We start from the raw sequence: 24155 nt of genomic DNA, 5'->3' as shown, positions 1-24155 counted from the left end.
ATTGTCTTCTACATCATATTCATGCATTCATGCACTTGCTCATTTTTCCTCCTATTCAACAAATATTTATGGATGTCCTGCTCTGTGCCAGGCATTCTTCTAGACACAAGGGCAGAGCGATGTGCAAAGAACACCCCTTGCTCTCAAGGAACTTACAATCCAGGAGGAAAACTATTTCTGATGTATCAGTTCCAAGCATGGCCTGTGCTGTAAAAAGGAGAGAGATATAGTGCTCTGGGAATGTAAATCAGAGATCTGAACCTAATCCTCTCAGAAACATCTGAGCTGGGCCAGGCCAAGAGAGTTCCAGAAAGAATAGCATGCTTGGGAGCCAACGTTCTAGGAAAGGAAATAATTCCCGTGTAGCAAAGGCATGAATGAGGTAAGAGAGAGCAAGGTAATGATGGTAAGAGACAAAATAGGCAGAGGTCAGGAGTTTGCAGAGTTCTACAAACCACATTAAACAAGATAATACTCTATTGTAAGGGCAATCAACTAAATAACTAAGAAGCAAGAGAGTAAGTGAATTAGATTGCATTTTTAAAAGATTATTTGGAATGTAGAATGAAAAATGGGTCAGAGTGGGACAGATGGTAGATCTGGGTTGGGCAAAAACAGGACCCTGGGGGAAAAAAAAAAATGAACCAATTGCAGAAGTAATTCTGAGAGAGAATCTGCAGGCCTGGGCTACTGACTGGGTGTTGGGGCTGGAACAGAGGGAAGAAACATTCCTCTGACTTTACTTCTCAATATCCCAGCCAAGGAAACACTCTGGGGACCACAGAGCACAATCAAAATAGTCCATAATAGATTTCCCATGACTTCGATTGTTCAATCTTAACCAAGCCCAGAGCTTGGATTTCAAATATTATATAACACCTTGTGGGAGTTAGGTTACTCAAATTCTCCTGTTAAAATCTCATTTTGGGAAGCAATTTCTCCTTCTTGTTCAAAAGCCCAGAAATTGTTAATTCCAATTTCTATTACTGAGTAGGGCATTCACCTTCCTAACGGACTGCATCTACATGTAAGTGTGAGCTGTCTCAAGCTATTTTTAAGGAGGAGGATGCTTACCTTAAATTTTTGTAACTCAAGAACCTGTACTGATGATTCTCCCAAAACAAAGAGATCAACTCTAAAGACAACAGCAACCTCACTTTCGATAATCATATTGGAGTCCCCCTGCCCTCCGACTTTCTGGGTGGTGACTGCCTTGGTAAAACTGCAGTACTGGACACAAATTGTGTTTAATAAGCTGCATTAGATCTTTATTTAAAATAAGATGAGCACAGTCCACAGTCTTTTAAAATTAGATTTAAGAGGCAATTCTGTGGCATCTTTGAAGTAATAGCAAAATTCAGTACACTCTATAGTAGGGAGATTTTAACTATTTGAATTAATATTTTGTTTCTCAGTTTTTATCAAAGTATTTTCAGAATGTTTTATAACCAACTTAAGAGCAAAACCTTTGGGATTATAAATCTTGAAATATATTTTAAAAACTCCAGTGTGATGACGACTACAATTTGAATACATGTAGTTAAACATCTTCAAATTAAGTATCATCACTCCTTACGGTTCGTCATGCTAATCATGATGAAATCGGATAATTTCATCGGATAAACTTTTCAACAGTTTTTCCCTAAAATATATAAAATAATTTCTTGCATCTTTTTCTATGATTCTCATCATAGTTACATGGCTAAAGTAGCTCCTTGCAGAGGCTTAGTCACTTTAAAATACACTTACTGAAAAGGTACTAATGATTATGAAATGAGTTAAGGAAGAAATGTGATTCCTTTCTACTCTGTAAAAAGCCATTTTGTTTTTATCTGTTTTCAAACAAGTACTGTGCATTTCAGGAATGCTGGTCGGCTTAGGCACATCTATCACTAGGGAAACAATGTCAGGATAAAATGGCAGACATGCTAGATTCCCTTTGCTCCCCATTCTTCCTCTTAGCCCAGTCTGACCATATCCTCTGTCATGGAAGTACTGTTGCACAATTTCCGTTTATTTTTCTCTTGTCTCCGTAACTCAGCAGACTCAAGGCCTTCTTATAGTTCTTTCCCAACAACTACTTTCATTTTTTTCCCCTTAAGTCAAGGCCTACAATTGCCAAGGTGCAGTATTCATTAGAATTCAATACATCTTTTAACTAAATTTTTATATTTGGGGGATTTTTTTTTTTTTTTTGGCTTAGTGCTCCTAAGCATTGAGTGATTTCACTCAAACACATTTTTTTCCCCTAAGTCCTTTTATTTTTCGAAGGCAATAAAAGTGCACAGTTCTGAAGCATATGAAGTTTTCCAAGAACATCTATATTGTATTATATCAGAAATATCTCTACTCTAATCGATGTTTGGTTTAAATTTGCAAATAAGGTGAAAAGTCAACCTACCAACCTGGAAGAAACACTCAACAAGATCACATTCTCTGAGACTCCACAGAGTACACTATGGTTTAGGTAAAATAATTTGATGAAATTTTAAAGTTAAAACAAATCCTTGATGATTAAATAATTGGGCTAATTGATAGATTTCATTTCAGTGACATAATGAACTTGATGATTACGTGACATCATACTTTCTCCATTTTCTCTTCTTTTAAATTTTGGTCAGGCAGGAAGGGCTGGAAGTAAACTCTGTACATCCTTGATGTCATAGACATACGTAAACACACACGCACACATACATACTTACCATACACACACTTATTTTCCCTCTTCTGTAATGGTGAGTTTTTAAGTGCCTGAGAAATACAGGCAAGTGTGTGTGTATGTGAGTGTGTGTGTCTCATGCAGATAATTAGCATGACAGAGACTTCATAATTTGGAGGGTTGGGTTCACATAAATGTGGGTGCCATGCCCAGTTGTGCCCCGAGGCAGTGGAGTTGGCATAGCAGTTAAAAGCTTAGGCTACATGAACAGATGGCCTGTGTTTGCTACCTGCGTCTACCATGTGCTAGCTCTGTGACGTTAGTGAAGTTCTTAAGTGAACTTCACCTCAATTTTCTCCACCTGAAAAATAAGGATAATAATAGCAACTATCTCAAATGTGCTATGAGATTAAACAAAGCAATAAATAGAAAGCACTTAGAAAAGCACTGCCAGTTAGTATGGGAGGAATACATGTTGACTGTCACAACTGCTACTCAGTGGTAGTGTGACATTGGACAAGTTTCATAACTTCATAAATTCTGCTATTTCACACATAAAATGGTAAAGTCATGATGTAACAGATTCGAATTAAGAATTTGGAATAATATATATAAAGTGCCTGGTCTTGCCTAGCATCCATAGGTCCATAATTAAAATAAAAGGTAAAAGTCCAGTCTTGGATCAAGTCTTCAGTCACTTGCCTTACAAAAGCTGTGATGCCTCTTCTACTAGAACTCTAGGCAACTTCTTACAACAGGAACAAAATGATCAGTGTCTGCTCGATAACTTCAGAGCAGCCCTAAAATATTTTTTGGTACATACAACCAAAAGTAAATGCTCATTGCATGCTACAAGAGAATCGTGCTGACCTAAGTTATTAAATAAATGATTGACAATTTTATTCTATCTTCTCAGAAAGATTCTGTAATGTTTTATACCTGTGTAATCATTTTTTTCATACATCAAAGCTGGTTTAAGGGAACTCTGATAATATATCAAATGCTCATTATCCTACAACTATAGAAAACAATCTTTACTTGATGAGCATTAGAGAACATACCAAGAAAGTTATATATATGTCAATAGAGTTATTTTTATTGAATTATAAAATAATAGAATTTGCAGCACAGTTGCAGAAAGAGCAGAAACATTCTATTTTGGTTTTATCTTATCTAATTCTATTACATAATAAGTTGCATGTCTAATTCCTTTAACGACATATTAGAATATAAAAATTGGGTGACTATGTTGAATTTTAAACCTCATTTTCTACTTGTTAAGCCAAAACTATTTTATAAATCAAGCAGCCTTATGCCATTGCCACTACTCACTATTTTTTATTAATTCATATTATTCCCAATGTGGAAATTTGAAAACAAAACAAAATCTTGTAACCATCAAGCTTAAATAGAAATTCTGTGGTATCTGATTTTCTTTTCTTAGAATGCCATATTGGGATATGATTAGTATTTGTTATACAAGGAATCTTGTCTCCAATTATTGCTTTTATAAGCTAGTTGTTCTTCTAAATATTGATTCAGTGATAATTCTTTTTTCTTTTTTTTTTTTTTTTTTGAGACAGAGTCACCCTCTGTAGCCCAGGCTGTAGTGCAGTGGCGTGTTCTTGGCTCACTGCCACTTCTGCCTCTGGGGTTCAAGTGATTCTCCTGCCTCAGCCTCCAGAGTAGCTGGGACTACAGGCGCATGCTGCCATGCCCGGCTAATTTTTTATTTTTATTTTTATATTTTAGTAGAGACCGGGTTTCACCGTATTGCCCAGGCTGCTCGTGAACTCCTGAACTCAGGCAATCCACCTGCCTTCACCTCCCAAAGTGCTGGCATTACAGGTGTGGGCCACCATGCCCAACAAATAATTCTTTTATCTACTTACTTTCTCAATGTTAATTTGGTAGAAAGGTTTAGGTTGTGAGCAGGTAGAGGTGAGACACTAATTGGCATGTTCACTTTAAGATATTTGTGGAACCAATATAGGTCACCCAGAGTCCAGTTAAATTAAGAGACACAGGTATTCCTGACAAAAGTGTAGTGACTCTGGGATTGACTTGTGGAACGCTTGAATTACCTTTCTGAGCAATGAGGAGATATCAAGGTCAACTCATCCTTGCTGGGAAGGAAAGAGTGACCTTGTGAGTACAGAACTCACCCAATGGTAGGGGAAAGACAAACTGGCTGGACTCTAACTTGTCATATTTGTTAGGAAGATTCTGGAATAAGAGACACTACTGACTCTCACAGTTCTTCTAATCCAGCTTTTGGAAATTTTCCCAAGCTCTTTGAGAGAAAGGACCAGAAATTTATACAGCTGTGAAAACTTAAGATGTCTATGCAACGCTGGAGATAGAATCTTACCAAACCTAATCAAGAACACATTAATTGAGAAGTGTAGGCCTGGCTACAGAAAAAACAGCAAAGATAAAAAAACAAAAACAAAAACACAAGGAGAACAAAAACAGATGTATCAATGGTGGAGGTTCAGGCAGTGGAGGAGCTGCGGAAGCCGGAGCAGGGCTGAGAGAGTCAGACAAAGCTAAGCTGCCATGCAGGAGAACATGAGGAGCTCAGCGATACGTAAGCATTATATGAGACCTAAATTTCTATGTCCACAAATAAACTTTTATTGGAGCACAGCCACACCCACTCACTTACACACTGTCTATGGCTACTGTGTTCAAACCGTGCAGTTGAGTAACTGCTATGGAGGTCACATGACTGGCAAAGCCTTAAGTAGCTACTATCTTGTCCTTGATGGGGTCTGTTGACTGACTCCTGCTTTAAAGAGCTGTTGGGGACATCGCATACATTATCTTATTTAATCTTCACAACAACCTTATGGGAAGGGTGTGTGAGCGTGTGTTTGTGTATTTTAATATTTTTTACACAAGAAGAATCTGAAACGTCGATCATGTAACTTGTCCTTGGCCATAGCTGGTGAGTGGCAGAAACAGGAAGTGAACCCAACCCTATCTAACTACAGAGCTCATGCTGTGGAGCTGCCTTGAGAAACCAGGAGCTTTTGACATATCATGGTGATTGCTATTCAAGTTCCCCTACTAATAAATATAATCTGAGAAAACAAAGACTAAATTGTATCTGTTAAATTAGATTATGGAATAAAATGAAAGATCAGGTTGCTGGGCATGTCAGTTAAGGTAATGAAGCTTAGATATTCCCAAAATGAAGGCAGGAGAGATGCTTTCAGGGTCCCAGTGAACTCTAAGGAGACTCCCTTTGAAAACTTCACTTTGAGCCTCTCTAGTTTTAGGGATCAGAGAAGACTTGAAAGGCAGCTAAAAAGGCTGTTGGTGTCTCTGCCACATTTAAAAGATCTTTACAACAAAGTCGAGGAATAAACTTTGGCAAAGTACGTTTCTCAGAGAAATTTTCTCTTATGACCGCAGAGAAAAGGCTCATCAAAGTGAAGTTAAGCATGAGATTGGAGGCCTGGAGACTCAGCAGATGTTTCTTTGGAGGTGGCCCAGGGGACCAGGCTACTAAGGTATTAGTAATTGATGGGCAGGCAGGTGCCTTTTCTAGTTTTTAGACCAGCAGTAAAGCTCTTTCTGATTCTTAAGACGGGAAATGAACTTTTGTCACAACAATGGGACACAGATCCTTGATGCTTATGCTGGAACCAGGTTAGCAAAAGACATGTGGCAAATTCCAACACAAATTCAATTCTGCCAAGTTTTTACATAATGATTAGTTTAGAAGAAATCATTACCAGAAATGAATTTTGACTTCTGAACATGTACTCTTGAGGTATATATTTGGATGCTTGCAAAGTCCATGTTGAGAAAGGCTAAGTCTTTTCCCATTAAATCCAAATCCACAACTATATTCTTTAAATGCCTTCTGCCATCTAATTGATTCAAAATAGAGAAAGCTTAAATAAATACCAAACAATTTTTCCTATTCATTTCAGTTCCTCTTACATAAAAGTCAATATAAAGACAGAGTCATTTGCATAATAGAAGTTTAGAACTGGAAGAGGAGTTAGAGATTATTTATTGCAATCCCTTCCGCTTGCAGATGACGGAGTGCACACTTCAGTGACGTGGTTCAAACCCCAAAGCTCAGGAGGTGTATAGGTGAGACAGGAACACAGGCAGTTTGACCATGACCCTGGAGTTCACCCAATATATCTTGATCACCCCCTCTACTGAAAATGTTGAGAAGCCCTCCTCTCTTTGTGGACCACCAGCCACTGCAGGGAATACTTTGAGAAAACTTGAAGACTTAGTTGTTTTAATTCAAATTTCACACTTCGCCATCTTTTGAGGGTTAAAATAACTACTTCATCTCAGACCAATCAGAAGATGACCTTACGTCTATGCATCATGCTAATGTAAACATACATTATAAAATCGCTTTGACAGTCTACAGTTCCTAAAATGTTGCCCCAGACTCTTTTTCATAATTTTCTCATCATCTTTTGCACTTTCTTGAGAAACTATATTTTAGTCCCTTTTCAAATCTCTAAACACATTTTCTAAATAACCTTCCTCATTATCTTGTCTTTGACACTTAATCAAGCTTGCTATTTTCCAGCCTTAATCAAACCAGCCAATGCAGGTCACAGTTTATCCAACTTTGGGACTGACAATAATTATTTTCTGCTGAAATTGAAAGAACTACTGGCTCTGAGTCATCTATATAAACACGGAAGTGATATAGATAGGTAAACTAAATTGTTATCAAATTTATTCACTTTTTTTCCATTTATTTTCCCTGGATTCTTTGTGAAGACACAAACACACCTATGTAAATGACACACGGTTTGACAATAGTTTTTTTTGTTTTCCTATATATTCTCTTTTTCTAGCTTACTTATTATTAGTGTTGTTTTTCAACTTTTTTCAGAAAAATTGAAATCTTACTATACCTAGAGTTTATGCATTTCCAAGGTCTGTGCTTGATAAAGAAGTCAGCAATGTTCATATAATTTCTTATCCTCCTTTTTCACTTTGCTGTGAAATCAGCTAAATGAAAAACCATCCGTGTTTCCTATACTTCACTGCCTTATCAGAAGCACTTAGCACAGAATCAACCATCATTTGGCCATTCAATTAATATTAACTAATCTCAATAAAATATATTAATATTAGGCTATTAGCTATAATCAATATATGGGGCAAAACATGAACCAAAAAAAAACATAAAATACAAATAAAAGAAAGCTAAATCAGAGCTTCTAAAATGTCTTGCTTATTGGAAATAAATTTTATATGAGTTTTCAGTAAATCTATTTATAATTCAATCAAAATTTACTCAGCTTCATAAAAGGATGAAAATGTTCCTTTCTTTAATTTTCTTCAAAGCCTGATATGAGTGGGGTATATATACACACACACACTGAATTTTCTTTTCTTTTTTCTCTTCTCTTCTCTTCTCCTCTCTTCTCTTCTTTTCTCTTCTCTTCTCTTTTCTCTTTTCTCTTTTTCTTTTTTTTTTGAGATGTCACTCTGTTGCCCAGGCTGGAGGGCAGGGGCGTGATCTCAGCTCACTGCAACCTCCATTTCCCGGGTTCAAGCGATTCTCTGGCCTCAGCCTCCTGAGTAGCTGGGATTACAGGCACATGACACCACGCCCAGCGAATGTTTTTGTATTTTTAGTAGAGATAGGGTTTCACCACACTGGTCAGGCTCGAACTCCTAACCTCGTGATCCATCCCCCTCATCCTCCCAAAATGCTGGGATTACAGGCATGAGCCACCGCGCCTGGCTGAATTTTCTTATATATATATAAAAGAAATTTTATTAGATAGTTAATGGCTATAGTAAAAAGTGAGAATAAGTAAAGATAGCGAGTTAATACTGTTTATAAGAAATATCAGATTTAGGCAATGGTGGCAAAAGAATGATCAGGGAAGCCTTCTTGGAATGTACAGAATTTGAGCTTATTTTTTTAAATGATTAAGTTTTGAAAATTAAGATTTTGGCGAGGGGCATGCCACAGAGAAAGAGCAATGTAAGTGAAAACAAGAAATGAAGGAAATTGTGGGAAAGAGGCAGGAAAAGATGGCTACTAGATATATTATAAAATTAAAGTTGGCATGATGCGGCAACTCACCAGATCGGAGGAATAGAATGACTCTGAAGTTTTCTGTAGAATGATATAGTGCCATTCACGGAAACAGGTAACAGAAGCAGAGCTACTGGCCTGAGAGAAAGGATGTTGAATTTTGTTTTAGATACATGGATCTTGAACTGTTAGCAGGGAATCTAGGGTAGAGGTGCTTTTGAAAATTGGAGTATTTACTTCAGAAGTGTGTAACAGATTAGAGATGAATTTTTGCTCCTCCTCATAGCAGAAACCATTATAGTCAGGAGTTTAATTAAAACTGTTTAAGATCAAGAGGCTACATACATAGAGAGAAGATAACCAAATTTAGAACTCCAAGGAATCATCATGTTTAAGGACCGGAGAAAGTATTATGACTATGACAGAGAAGCAGCAATTAGAAAAGTATAAAGAGAATGAATATGAAAGAGGACACGTGTTCAAGAAGAAGTGTATGTCACAAGTCTGAAGAGGGTAAGGAGGACTGAGAAAATATCGTTTGATTTTTAAATTAAAAGATGTTTATGGCTTTTAAGACAAAATTTTGAATAAGAATAGTAGACTGAAAGTGGAAGAGAATAAGGAGTTATAGTGATAAAGTACTATACTGTAACTGAGTACAGATTACATTAAGATCCATGGATTGGGAAACAGCAAATTTGAAAGAAGGATTGTGAGGATATGAAATCCTTTTCTTTTGTTACCTATATATGTAGCTTTCTGTAAATAGAAATACTATATAGAGCACAAAAATTAGCTCAAAGTACAGGGTCCTTGACTTCTGATTAAATTGCAGAAAGTCACAAGAGACTTCCACTCCAACCCTAATAATGAGAACAAGTGAGCAAGCTATGCAATCATAATTTTTTTAATCCATCAGAAAGCATCTATGAAAACTATAATTATTGAGTCATACTTGATGACGAAAGACCGAACACGTTTCCACTATTATTCAGGAACAAAGCAAAGATGCCTGCTCTCATCACTTCTAATCGATATTGTACAGAAGTTAGGTCCTAGCCATTGCAATCAGTTAAACAACGGCCAAAAGGTTGCAAGTTTATGCACACGTGTGTGTGCGTGTGTGTGTGTGTGCGTGTGTGTGTGTGTGTGTATCCAAACAACCCTTGAACAACACAGATTCAAACTCCATGGGTCCACTTATATGCAGATTTTCTTCTGCCTCTGCCATCCCAGATGTAGCAAAACCAATCCCTTATCGTCGTCTTCCTCCTCCTACTCAAAATGAAGACAATGAGGATGAAGATTTTTTATAATGACCCACTTGCACTTAATAAATGGTAAATATATTTTCTCTTCCTTTATGATTTTCTTTGTAACATTTTCTTTTCTCCAGATTACTTTAAGAATACAGTATATGATATATAATACATGTCAATCAACTGTTTATGTTATTGGTAAAGCTTTCAGTTACCAGTAGGCTATTAGTAGTTATGTTATTGGTAAAGCTTTCAGTCACCGGTAGGCTATTAGTAGTTAAGTTTTTGAGGAGTCAAAACTTTTATATAGATTTTTGACTGTGCAGGAGTGCCAATGCCCCAATCTCTGTGTTGTTCAAAGATTATACACGCGTATGTGCACACACACACACACACATATATATATTTAAAATTTTTCACGTAGGAATTCCCAATGAATCTACAAAATAACTAGAACTAAGAAGTAAATCAAGCAGTGTTTCAGGATACAAGACTGATATACAAAATTCCACTGGAACTTCTGTCCTGGTCACAAATACTGGAAAATAATTAAAAACTCATGATACTGTCAATAAATATAAAATACTTAGCAATAAATCTAACCAAAGGCTTACAAGACTCTTACACTGAAAACTACAAACATTCATGAGATAAGTTAAGGAAGGTCAAAATATATGGAGAGATATATACCATGAATAATATTGTTAGGCTACAAATTTTCTCTAAACTGGTTTATAGATTTCAATGCAATTCCAATCAACATCCCAGCCATGATTTTAGTAAAAATTGACAAAATGAGTCTAAGATTTCATTGATGACATATGATAGCAAAATTAATATTAAAGAAGAAAAATAGTGCTGAAGGACTTATATACCTGCTTCGAAACTTAAAAAGTTAAAGTAATCAAGAGAGTGAGGTATCAGTTTCAAAGGAGTGACACAGAGATCGATAGAGATCCACAACTGCATTTTCAAAAAAGGTGTCAAGGCAATAAAATAAGGAAAGAAAATATGTTTGTTTGTTTTTTAATAAAAATGCCATGGGAACAACTGGAAATCCATATAGAAAAAGAAATAAACTTTTATACACACATCATACTCATACAAAAATTAAATCTTAATGAACCATGCCATGGTTTGGATATTCAAATCTTCCAAACCTTATGTTGAAATCTAATCTTCAGTGTTGAGTGTGGAGTGGATTTGGGAGATGTTTGGGTCACTGGGCAGATCCCTCATGAATGACTTGGCACTGTTCTCATGATAGCCAGTGAGTTCTTGCTCTACTAGTTTCTTCAAGAGCTGGCTGTTACACAAGAGCCTGGCATCTCCTCTCTCTCTCCCTTGCTTCCTTTCTCTCTGAGTAATCTCTGCACATGCTGGCTCCCCTTCATCTCTGCCATGAGTGGAAGCAGCCTCATGCTCTCACTAGAAGCAAATGCTGGTGCCATGCTTCCTACACAGCCTGCAGAACATTGAGCCAAATAAACCTCTTCTGTAAATAAATTAACCAACCTCGGGTATTCTTTTATAGCAAAATAAACAGACTAAGACAGATCGTAAACCTAAATACAAAAGTTACAACTATAAAACTTACAGAGGAAAAAAAAAGAAATTCTTTGTGATTAGGTTTGAAGTAAAGATGTTTAAATTAAAAAAAAAACATGAAATATTTAAAAAGAGCATGGTAAAGTGGACTTCATCAAAGTAAAAAAATACTTTGGCTCTTTGAAAGACATTATTACATAAACAAAAACACAAGTCACATACTAGAAGAAAATATTTGTAACACACAACATCAAAGGAGTTTAATCCAGAATATACAGTTTCCAACTTAGTAAGAAAATCAAGATGGATTAGAGACTTAAATGTTAGACCTAAAACCATAAAAACCCTAGAAGAAAATCTAGGTAATACCATTCAGGACATAGGCATGGGCAAGTACTTCATGTCTAAAACACCAAAAGCAACGGCAACGAAAGCCAAAATTGACAAATGGGATCTAATTAAACTAAAAAGCTTCTGCACAGCAAAAGAAACTACCATCAAAGTGAACAGGAAACCTACACAATGGGAGAAAATTTTTGCAATCTGCTCATCTGACAAAAGGCTAATATCCAGAACCTACAAAGAGCTCAAACAAATTTACAAGAAAAAAGCAAACAACCCCAACAAAAAGTGGGCAAAGGATATGAACAGACACTTCTCAAAAGAAGACATTCATACAGCCAACAGACACATGAAAAAATGCTCACCATCACTGGCCATCAGAGAAATGCAAATCAAAACCACAATGAGATACCATCTCACATCAGTTAGAATGGCAATCATTAAAAAGTCAGGAAACAACAGGTGCTGGTGAGGATGTGGAGAAATAGGAACACTTTTACACTGTTGGTGGGGTTGTAAACTAGTTCAACCATTATGGAAAACAGTATGGCGATTCCTCAAGGATCTAGAACTAGAAGTACCATATGACCCAGCCATCCCATTACTGGGTATATACCAAAGGATTATAAATCATGCTGCTATAAAGACACATGCACATGTGTATTTATTGCAGCACTATTCACAATAGCAAAGACTTGGAATCAACCCAAATGTCCATCAGTGACAGACTGTATTAAGAAAATGTGGCACATATACATCATGGAATACTATGCAGCCATAAAAAAGGATGAGTTCGTGTTCTTTGTAGGGACATGGATGCAGCTGGAAACCATCATTCTCAGCAAACTATCGCAAGAACAGAAAACCAAACACTGCATGTTCTCACTCATAGAGGGGAATTGAACAATGAGATCACTTGGACACAGGAAGGGGAACATCACACACCAGGGCCTATTGTGGGGAGGGGGGAGGCGGGAGGGATAGCATTAGGAGATATACCTAATGTAAATGATGAGTTAATGGGTGCAGCACACCAACATGGCACATGTATACATATGTAACAAACCTGCAAGTTGTGCACATGTACCCTAGAACTTAAAGTATAATAATAATAAAAAAAAGAAACAATTCCATTTTAAAATGGGCAAAAAGTCTGAATAGACAATTCATTAAAGAAGATATATAAACAGTCAGTAAATATTTCTTCATATGCTCAATATTATTAGTTATTAAAAACTCATCAGAATGTCTAAAATTCTAGAGTTTGGCAATGTCAAGAGTTTTTGGCAATGTGGAATAACTGGAATTCTCATAGAATACTAGTGGGAATGGAAAACAGTTTGGCAGTTTCTTAAAATGCTAGACATTCAACAAATGATATTGTTCGTGAGCAAAACCTGGGTAATTCACAAATCATCAGGAAAACTTACAATGTAGGCAGAAAGGTTACCATAGTAATTACCACAGTAGGTAAAAGTGTGAACCCTGCCTTGCTACAAATACTGATTCTATTATTAATTAAATGTATGACATTTAGGCAAGTGACTTATCTATTCTGTGTATCATCAATTTTTTCATCTGTAGAACAGTGATGAGAATATAACATTCCTCAAGGGATTTGATTAAAGTAATGCAGTTGTATTAATGCTTGGAATGTAATATGTACTTAAGAAATGTTCACTATTATGAACTGGACTTGATATAAAATTATTGTAAAAACTTTTGTGTTTACCTTGTTCAAGACACATTTGAGTTAAAGCAGCATTTCTTGAAATGTGGTTTGCAAACTCTTGGGGATGTCCTGAGACCTTTTCAGAGGATCTGCAACGTCAAAACGATTTTCATAACAATGCTCTAATATTATGCACCTTTTTCATTTTCATTCTCTCACAGATTGCAGTAGAGGTCTCCAGAGACTACGTGACATGTGATGATGTAATCATTCTAATGGAATTTATATTTGTGTAGAATTTTCTAAATTAGTAGGTTTAAAGTATAAGTATACATTTTTGGAGATTAACACACTTTGTTCTCAGAACTTCTATTTTGATTTTTCCTAACTATCAGTGTACTTGCTATAATGTTTGTAATTTCATTATTGTCTAATAATTTATTATTTTGAAATCTTGAAGTTTTTCTTGGTCTTAGATATAAATACAAGAAGTAATTCCACTTTGCTAAATTTTTTAGATAAACAGTTATTATTTTAGATTTTAATATTTATTCTAATTTAAGACCAAGACTATTGATTTTTTCATATATATATTTTATACATATATATACACACACACACACATTTTTTTTTAAATGGAATCTCGCTCTGTCAGTCAGGCTGGAGTGCAGTGGCACAAACTTGGTTCACTGCAACCTTCGCCTCCCAGGTTCAAACGATTCTCCTGCCTCAGTCTCCAAAGTAGCTAGGATTACAGGCACCCACCACCATGCCTGGCTAATTTTTGTATTTTTCGTAGAGATGGGGTTTCACCATGTTGGACCAGGATGGTCTCAAACTCCTGACCTCAGGTGATCCGCCCACCTTGGCCTCCCAAATGCTGGGTTTCAGGTGTGAGCCATGGTGCCTGCCTGGCCTGATTTTTTTTATTATATTAGGATGGATTCTTGGTTTAAAAAGAGGAAACCAGACAACATTTTCAATCCACAGCTGCACTATCTAGAACTGCCATTGTGAGCTTATAGCTATCCTATACTAAAAACTTCCTGATGAGATCAGTGGTGATAGTCATGAAGGCTAACTTCTGACACTGTATAATAAAGTGTGTCACCATTTGGAAAACGTGTAAATTTCAATGGACCAATGTTTTCCAAATGACCATGATGCTACACATAAGCTGATGAACAAAATCACGTATGAATAAAGGATCCATTCCCAAGTATTCTTCAGGACCTTTCTCTTATAATCACATTACCTAGTCTTCCCTTAGAATCTTTCATCAACTCATCTGATTATTTATTCACTCATTCATTCATTCACATATGCCAAAAATATTTATTAGGCACCTATTACTGCATTCTAAAGGATGAGATCTCAGGTATTAAAAACGAAAGCAAATAAATAAAAACAAGCCAATCCTAGTTCCTTAAGGAATGTTTTGAGTAAAGGTTGGGGTGGACAGACTTAGACCACACAAACTCAGTTCAGTGTGATGTCATGACAGGGTGTGATGGGGACATGAAGAATCTGCATGTGCCCCTGTACAGTACATTGGTAAACATGTCCTTGAAAAAGTGACACTTAAGGTGAGCTTTGTAGAATAAACAGAAAATAGCAAGGCAGAGAAAACAAAATAAGTCATTGCAGGAGCAGAAAAGCAAATGCAAAGACACAGACTTGAAAACAAAAAGAAGGTTGGGAGTAAATTGCAGCTAAGACAAAGTGACCATAACACACTATTCAAGGAAGAGAATGATGAAGAATAAAGCTGCAGTCAGGCAGGAAAATACAGCTGTCAGATTATCCATGTAAGTGATAAACACTGCATGACTCCTACACCACTGAAAATGAGTTTTAACACATGCTCTGCAGCAAAAATTCTTGAGACTTACAGTCACTGGCCAATTAGTATTTATCAAGGACAGTGAATGTAAATAGAAACATACCAAATGCCTTTTCACTGTGTACAAAATAGATGGTGACAATATGCCAACTACTAATTTCCAGGACATGCTAAACAGATCCAATGTTAAGATAAAAATAACTAAACTGATTTTCCTCTGGTGTGATTTAAGTAGATAATCAAGGCCATAACATGCCAATGTGGAAAAATGTCCTAACCATCCCTAGGAATGAAGAAAACTAATAGGCAACAAAAGTGTAAAAAAAACGGCTCTTCTTAGGACATTCTTTGCTTTCTTTTGGTCTTCCTCTTTCTATTTAAGCCCTGTATGGTTGACCAATACACCCTATTTAAGTCTCGTTTCCTTATCTATGCCCCACATACTGAGCCTTTCAGTTTCCTTTTTCTCTTTACTTTAAAAAGCTATGTCCAAGTGTCATGCTCTTGATTGAAGGCAGAAGACAACATAATAAAAGTAACCACTGCTATTGGGCAACTAGGTTGTGCTGCTCTTCATGGTAAAACAGGTATCTTGTTGACTCTGGGAGATACTCCAAAAGATTACATCAACCCAAAGGAGATTTAGGCCATAGGGCAAGACCAAGTAGGAGAGCAATTTTTGTGGAAGGTGGCCTTGCAATATCCCTCATATACAGCTTTCTTGCTCTCAGCAGGCAAGTCATAAAGCCATAGGTGGTAACCAGTCTAGGTTAAGGTAAACTCTCATAGCTTCAAAGAGGAGGAGAAGGAGAAGAGAAGAAAAGCAGTGACTTTAATTAGGATAATTTGCTCTCCAAAGTATAAACTCTTATAGGCATATCACAGCTCTCCTACATACCACTGCTGGATTTTTCTTAGCATAAGATCAAACAACAAGGGCTTATGAATTATTCCGAGCCGGTCACACAGAAAAGAAGCAGAAATAGATGCTGTGGTGTATTAAATTGTTATTTGGGATAGAGCTGGACAAGGAGGAATATGACTTACAATTAGTGACTGCAAATATTTTAAAACATTAAAAGAAATAGAATTTTACCCAAAGATGTTTGTTTTCACTGGGAAGCCTGCCTTTTGCTAATCATATTTATAAATGTATAGTGCTAATCTAATATATGAATATCTTGCTTTACAACTCGTGTACTGACAATTTTATTGCACTTACCCACATTTCCTTCAATGCTACATTTGTAATTCTCTAAATACTTCACATATAGTGCTAAAGATCTTGATATGACTTTATGCTCACAAATACACAATTTAAAAGTTCATGTTATACTATGGAATACTGAAATTCCTTGTCACATATTTTATTAACTTAATATTGTAATAAAAACCACATATCACTTAACTGCTTATAATGAGCATATTTGAAGCTGCAAAGTGATTGCAAATTGAAAACAATAAGCAGCTAAAAATTCCAGTGCATATACTGTCACACACCAAATAACAATGTTTCTGTCAGCTATGGACCGCACACACAATCATGTTCCCATATGATTATAATGGGGCTGAAAAACTCCCATTCCTTAGTGACTGGCAGCCATTGTAATGTCATAGCACATAACTAAAATGCTTGTGGAGATGTTCGTGCAGGCAAACCTACTGTGCTGCCAGCCATATAAAAGCATAGTACATACAATTATGTACAGTATATAAAACTCCATAGTGATAATAAAGTACTATTTTATTGGTTTATGTATTTACTATACTATACCTTTTATTTTTAGAGGGTACTAGTTTTACTTAAAAAAATAAGTTAAGTATAAAACAGCCTCAGGCAGTTTCTTCAGAAGGTATTCCAGAAGGCATTGTAATCATAGGCGAGGACTGCTCCATGCATGTTATTGTCCCTGAAGATCTTGCAGTGAGAAAAGATGTGGCAGCGGAAGACAGTGAAACTGAAGATCCTGACCTTGTGTAGCTCCAGGCTAAGGTGTGTGTTTTTGTCTTTATTTTTAATAAAAAAGCTTAAGACATAAAAAGAAATAAATTTTAAAAATAGAAAAAATCTGTTAGAATAAGCGTATAAAGAACAAAAGTCCTGGACTTGTAATCCAACCCTTCTTTATTTTAAACATTTTTTTACAAGTATTCTCCATATAACTTCACTGTTCCAAGTAGGCTTATCATAGCACACCCTTCCTTCCTCCCTCCCTCCCTCCCTTCCTTCCTTCCTTCCTTCCCTCCCTCCCTCCCTTTCTTCTTTCTTTCTTTCTGAGATGAGATGGAGCCTCCCTCTGTCGCCCAGGCTGGAGTACAATGGTGCAATCTTGGCTCATTGCAACCTCCGCCTCCCGGGTTCAAGCAATTCTCTGCCTCGGCCTCCTGAGTAGCTGGAATTACAGGCACCTACCACCATGCCCGGCTAATTTTTTGTATTTTTAGTAGAGATGGGGTTTCACCATCTTGGCCAGGCTGGTCTTGAACTCCTGACCTCAGGTGATCCGCCTGCCTCGGCTTCCTAAAATGCTGGGATTACAGGCGTGAGCCACCACGCCCGGCCATAGCACACATTTTCACTGAGTGCTTATGAGCCATTGAGCACTTGTATTCAATGACTGTGTATAAAATGGAGAACTAAACAGAAATGGTACCTCTTTCCACAAGTATCAGTATAATAGTAAAAATTCAGCAAGTAATTATTCATATCATAATAATTCTACAGAGGAAGCACAGTGTGTTCCAGGAAAACATAATAAGGCATGCAATTTAGGCTTGGAAGGTCGAGGAAAGGTATTAGGCAGCAGAGCTTAGTTTGAGATCTACAAGATGAGTAGGTGCGGACCTCACAAAGATTGAACAAGGGGAAACGAAAAGCTAGAAATGGAAAAGTGGTGTTCTCCACAAACAAATACTTCAAAGCTATGACTTGGGAAGGCTTAGCGTTGCCCGTTCTGCCATACACAGGGCAAACATACACATACCAAATACACACACACAGCCCCAACACATCTGATCCCTGCAGTGAATCCTTTCCTTTCCTCTGTCTAGAATACTCTTCCTACTATTTGCCACATTTAAATCCTACAGGTCCTATGATATCCAACATCCTGATCTTGTTTTAAAACCTCAGCTAAGTCTTTGATCTCCTCTGGAAAGCCTTACTCAATATTTCCATCTTACCAAACTCTCTTCCTTCTCCTAACTTCTTTAAAACTTATTAAAGCTATTCTACAAATATTATGCTCATTGTTAAGTGCTGACATGTATAATTCTGAGACTATTTCTTGGTTTTGTTCATGCAGACTTTAAATTCCTTCAAGTCAAGGAGTGTGTGTCATAAACTTTGCTTTGTATCTTCCTCAGTGACAAGCATAATCCATAATAAACTTTATTGAGAGAAGTACAAAATAGCAGCTGAGTCTCTAAGAAGAGTGTTATAAAATGTAAGACATAAAATAGGCTGAAGCTTACAAAAACAAGAAAACATGTCCTTTTAATTCTTGCTATGATTGCCAGATAAAGTGGTGGTGATGGCATTTTTATTAGATGTAGGAAGAGTGCACTGGATAAAGATATTCAAATCACAGTACATGAACAAACAGGCAGAACCACTCTGCTCTTGTTTTGTTTCATATCCATTCCTTAAGAAAATAATATCCATACTTACAAAAGTAGGACAAAACTAAAAATAACAAATTTAAGGCCCAGAATATAGAATGACATCAAATATTCTAAATGAGTTTAAATCCATTAATTTGGAGAAATTACACTACAAAATATTGAAAGCATACGTTGATAAGATAAAGGAATTGTTAAAGCAATCTGTAAAAATATTACAGTGAAGAGAAGTGTTGACAGAGTCCAACCATTACCTCAATTTTCAAAATTGGGAAGGTGGATTCCATCAGCTACAATTTAGAGAGCTGGACATTAATTGCAGGAACTATTCCAAAGAGATGATTAAAAACATGGCATGCAAGCATTCACAATGTGAAGTGCTATTATCTACAAGCTAGAGAGAGGTCACAGGAACCTATCCTTATCAACTAACCTAGTTATCTCCTTTTGTTTTTAATAGCAGTTACTCGACATCTATTCTGCAGAAAGTAGAGACTCATTTCAGGGAGGAATTTGACCAAGTCTGTCTCAGTATACTCTCTTAAGCCACACAAAGGAATGTAAACTTCAAAGAGAATTATTAGACTCTATAACTGGTTGAACAGCCTGATAAAGAGGAATAATTTATGGACTAACGTAAAGCGGGAGTCTAACGTAAAGGAAGGTGTCTAGGAACATGCCAAAGGTAGTTCCAGTTCAGCATCTTGGATAGTTACTTGGATGAAGATGTTAATTATATCCTGCTAATTCCCCTAAATTGGTGAAAACGGCTAATCTGTATCAAGGACTCAGAATCCAAGAAGGCCTTGACTTTCTGGAACAGCAGGCTAACTAAAGGTAACAAATTTCATTGCAGTAAGTATTTGTAAAAAGTCCCAAATCAAGTGGTCAAACAAAAAATTCGGTGGCGAAAAGAAGTGTATTTGCAGAAGAATGTGCAAAAAAGATACACAATTAAACAGTGTTGAATGGGTGGATAAAAAAGGGAGGGAAAGAGTAGAACAGATTTCAGGTTGATTTACTATATGATATCCAGAGAAGATAAATATATCAGAGGACAATCCTCTGTGTTCGACTCTGGGGATCATACTTTCATAAAAACAGAAGTGCATCCAAAAGAGAAAAACCCTGGTAACACTGAGACTCTCAACCCATGGTAAATAAGCATGGGTTGAAGAAACTGATGATTATCTTAGACACTATTAAGAGTTGTTAGATGTAAAAGCATTTTGTATAATACTCTAAGGGGTAAAATTAAAGATATAAATATTATAGAGACAAATTCGATAGTTGAATATAAGAAAAGAGTTCCTATGCTCAGAGCTGGTCAAGGAAATTCCTACTGTATTCAAGATGAGTGTTGACAAATAATTTGACAAAACTGACCTTAATATCCTCTGTGAATTAAAAAGTATGGTCCTCTGCTAAGAATGAAGAGTGGAGATAATCTGGGTAGACTAGAAAACCTGGAAAAAATCCAGAATATGTACCATGGAGAATTTGATATGAAATTAAGAAAGAATAAATAACTGCATAGCACTGCTTAGTATCCTCTAAGCTGACATTGGAGTGAAGCAGTTGGTAGTTGGCCACAAGATACAGCTATGTCTCTTTGTCCAGCTAAATCAACAGCAAGGAAGGTAAAGCAAACATTACAAGTGAAGCTGACATTGGGAAGGCAGGTTCTTGTAGGTCTAATGGCAAGAGACTTAAGGGTTGAAGCAGAGTTAAAATTGTTGGTGAAATAAATAACAGTTTACAAGCAATTCTGAAGAGGCTACAAACTACATGACAGACGAGCACATAAGGGTCTCTGTCACCAAGACCATAGCTCCATGTGGTAGCATCAAGGCATAAACAAGCCTTAATTCAAGAATGACAATGACAACAATGTTAAGCTCTTTAGACACCTACTATGCACCAAGCACTATAGATCCAACATTGGATATCGTTAAGGAGATTTGAATTTAGTGGGAGATGCAGACATTTAAACAGGTACTTTCAATGACATGTGACATAGCAAAAGAGGATAAATAGATAGGCTGAACCTAGAATAAAAATTTCAGGATTAAGAAATGGGTCTGCCCCATTAAATGCTTCCCCCAAGAAGGTGTTCACTCTCAAAGCCACTGTCTCCTGTCGACTTCCTGCTAATTCTCAGTATGATGAGATAGAGGACTCGGTATGTGAGTTAATTAATTTGAGTTGGCCTCAATTTTATAAAAGGGAGGATTTGTTTTAATGAAACATTATTAATGGCCAGAAAACATGCCATATAAGAGAAGTTAGAAACTACAGGCTGTGAGGCACATTCTTGTGGCAAGGAAGAGCCTGCTCCAGAGTCTCTCAAGTTTTAAGACGTAGCCAGTCTCTCCTACTGTGGGCTGAGGGGGAAGTCCGCTCTACAGCTCTTCCTTCACTCTTCCCAAATAACTCTGTTCATCCTCTGTAAGCCTTCGAGGCTATAGGAAGATGAAGCCTATTGGCATGAATCCAGGAAAGAAGAAAAAATACATATATAATAGGTAAGACATTTCAATGTTCTGAAAGAACATAAAAGGAGCAGATATGATTCAGGATAGCCAGGACATTACTTCACCCCAAGTAAATCAACTAGTAACTAAACATTGACAAAAGCTCTTCTTGTATCAAGTGAAGATGTAGACACCCAAAACAAACTATTGCAGAATGAATGTACATGGCCAAGAGACAAAAATATTTTTAATTATTGATCCTTTAGGAAAAAAATATTTGTTTCTACAAATGTGCAGAAAAGTAATAAATAGAAATATTTCAGAAAAGTGGCTTGGGTAAATACGTTTAATGAACCAGTGTAGAAATCAGTGCCATCAAAATGGAATCTTCTCACAGATAAAAGCCAAGCAACTTCTTAGTGAATCTGACACAGAACAAGTATTCTGAACAACTTCCTCCAAATTTTTTTCCCGTTAGTGGACATACTTTTTGACTTGTATTATTGAAATATTGCTTTACCTTTCCCTTTCCCCTTACTTGTAGAGATTCGTTCTGATGGCTAATTTGATGTTTATTTAGTTCTATAAAAAGGTTAATTAGAAATTATGGGGGTACAGATCATGTTATTTTAAACTAACCTGTAAAGAAATAAATATTCTCCTCAGTCCACACTAATTAATTGTTAGCAAATGTAAATGCAGGATTTAATTTCCCTTGTATAGTTTCTGAAAAAATTCGAAGTCACATAATATCTCAATTTGTCAATAAAAGTGATGTTAGATACAGATTTAATTGTTTTCAATTTCATTTGAAAAATATCTATGACAAAATTCTTAAAATTCGGTCACAAAATATTTTATTGATTTATTTGTAATAGATATACTTTAATTTTAATATTATCACTTAAGTTTGTAGTGAAATATTAAAATAGCTTTTCAAAATGTCTTAAGAAAGATCCCTTAATAAGTCACAGTTGTAAGAGTTATAAGTACTAAGCATTGTGAAGTTTTCCATACTTCTTTAGTTTTTGGTATTGCCATAAATAAATAAAATATTTTTATATTTCCTTCCTCATTCTCTGAATGACAGAAAACTATTTTAATCATGTTATTTAATACCTGAATATCTAGAAGCAAGACCTTTAAGGGGCTATTTATATTTCATAAATTATGAGACATCATACCAAGTATACTTTATATTTTGATTGGATTTCAAAGACAAAATATGATTTTTATTTTCTGTCATATAATAGAAAGCGATCTTACAATATAAAAGTATAAATATACCTTATAAATATAAATATAAGGTCATCTATTAATTACAAATTTCTACTAAATAAACTTCACAGAACTGTTTCCTAATACATAAAAATACATACATCTGGTCTATTTTATGTGAAATATTTAACTAATGTAACACCATTTAATTGTTCTAGAATTTTCCTTCTAGCCTATGTCTGCAGGCTGTACGTAGACAGCCTGTTGTTTTAAGAAGAAAAAATGTGGCTTACGTGTTTTTACCCCGTGGTCCTTAATTTTCTATTAGGGCACAGGTCCCTTTTGGATATTTGACTCTGTACTATCTCCCTTAAAATGCAGCCACTCTAATGTTTAAATACAATTTTAGGGACTTCACGGCCCCTTGAAGAAGATCCACAGACCCAGTTGTTTAATGGCTGAACAAAGCATAGACTGCATAGACATCTTACACTGAAGGAATAATAAAGCTTATATATATAACTTTCAGACAAATCAAGTGTTGCTTATTTTGGTTACATCGTTGCTATCATAACGTGTTGATTTTTTAGCACTGTACATACTAGGATACCTGAAATTATCACTCTTAAAGAAAAAAATATGTATAGCCATTTTAGGAAAAGCAACAGACCACTTCTACACTACGAACCAAGACCAAAAAAAAATTACCTCAAGTGCTTCAACGCTTACCTATATGTAACAGGAAAGTTTGATGTTCCTACAAAGACAGTCCTAGTAAGTGGCAGAGATGTAATGAAATCAAATCAATAATTCATTAAATAGGCATTTAGTGAAATCACCATAGGAGGACTGATCCTAAAATATCACTATTGATACGTTATAAATGAAGTTCAAATGACATAAAAAAAAATCTATTCTATTTAGAACTCAGCACTGCTTCCATAGGTTGAAAATCAAGTGCCTTCAACCAGTCATCGTTAAGTGAGCTGTACAATCTTCTGGCTTACTTCAGAAGATGTAAACTGTTTATGGAGTGCAAAATGAAAGAATAACCATTTGAAAATCAGTGAGCAAAGAAAGACGCACGAAATCCATAGCCTGAAATCACATGACCACGTTGCAACGCAGCCCCTCACACCATTGTCACTGTCAGGCAGCTGGGGCGACAGGGTGCAGATAGGCGCGGAGACCGCGGTGGCCCCCTGCTCACGGTTTCTCCAAGAGCTGCAGTCCTAACGAAAACAGAAATGGGACTGCCAAGCAGTAAATCATTGTGTCTCTTTCGCACACACGCGCACACCTCAGGGAGCTGCTGGGCAGCCGCTGGAAGTTAGCCGGCTGCCTTCTCTGGGCAGCCCGGCGATCGCAGCGTTTGCTGTGGAGGAGGACGCGCCTCTTACCCACGCCGCAGCCGGCCGGGTGAAGTTGACCTGAAGCCTGCCGCCGCCTCCAGCCCTGCTGCCTCCGGGGTCCAGG

At 36.5% G+C, this 24155-nt stretch overlaps 1 protein-coding gene across 6 annotated transcripts in view; it reads right to left on the bottom strand.

Annotated features, from left to right (window-relative positions):
• The window catches only part of GUCY1A3 (guanylate cyclase 1, soluble, alpha 3), a 75228-nt gene that overhangs the window by 49862 nt on the left and 1211 nt on the right, over nt 1–24155 (bottom strand). Inside the window, exon 3 of one of the 6 annotated variants that reach the window (XM_011970487.1) lies at nt 23818–23911. The exons of 4 other annotated variants lie outside the window; for them this stretch is intronic. The gene's annotated coding sequence lies outside the window, so the exon portion shown is untranslated. Of the gene's footprint in view, nt 1–23817; nt 23912–24079 lie in introns of all 6 variants that reach the window. One more of the 6 variants, XM_011970486.1, reaches the window with a different exon arrangement.

The sequence above is a fragment of the Mandrillus leucophaeus genome, unplaced genomic scaffold, assembly GCF_000951045.1.
Source record: "Mandrillus leucophaeus isolate KB7577 unplaced genomic scaffold, Mleu.le_1.0 Scaffold95, whole genome shotgun sequence".
Classification (NCBI taxonomy): domain Eukaryota; kingdom Metazoa; phylum Chordata; class Mammalia; order Primates; family Cercopithecidae; genus Mandrillus; species Mandrillus leucophaeus.
This window is presented reverse-complemented; position numbering and strand designations above follow the sequence as displayed.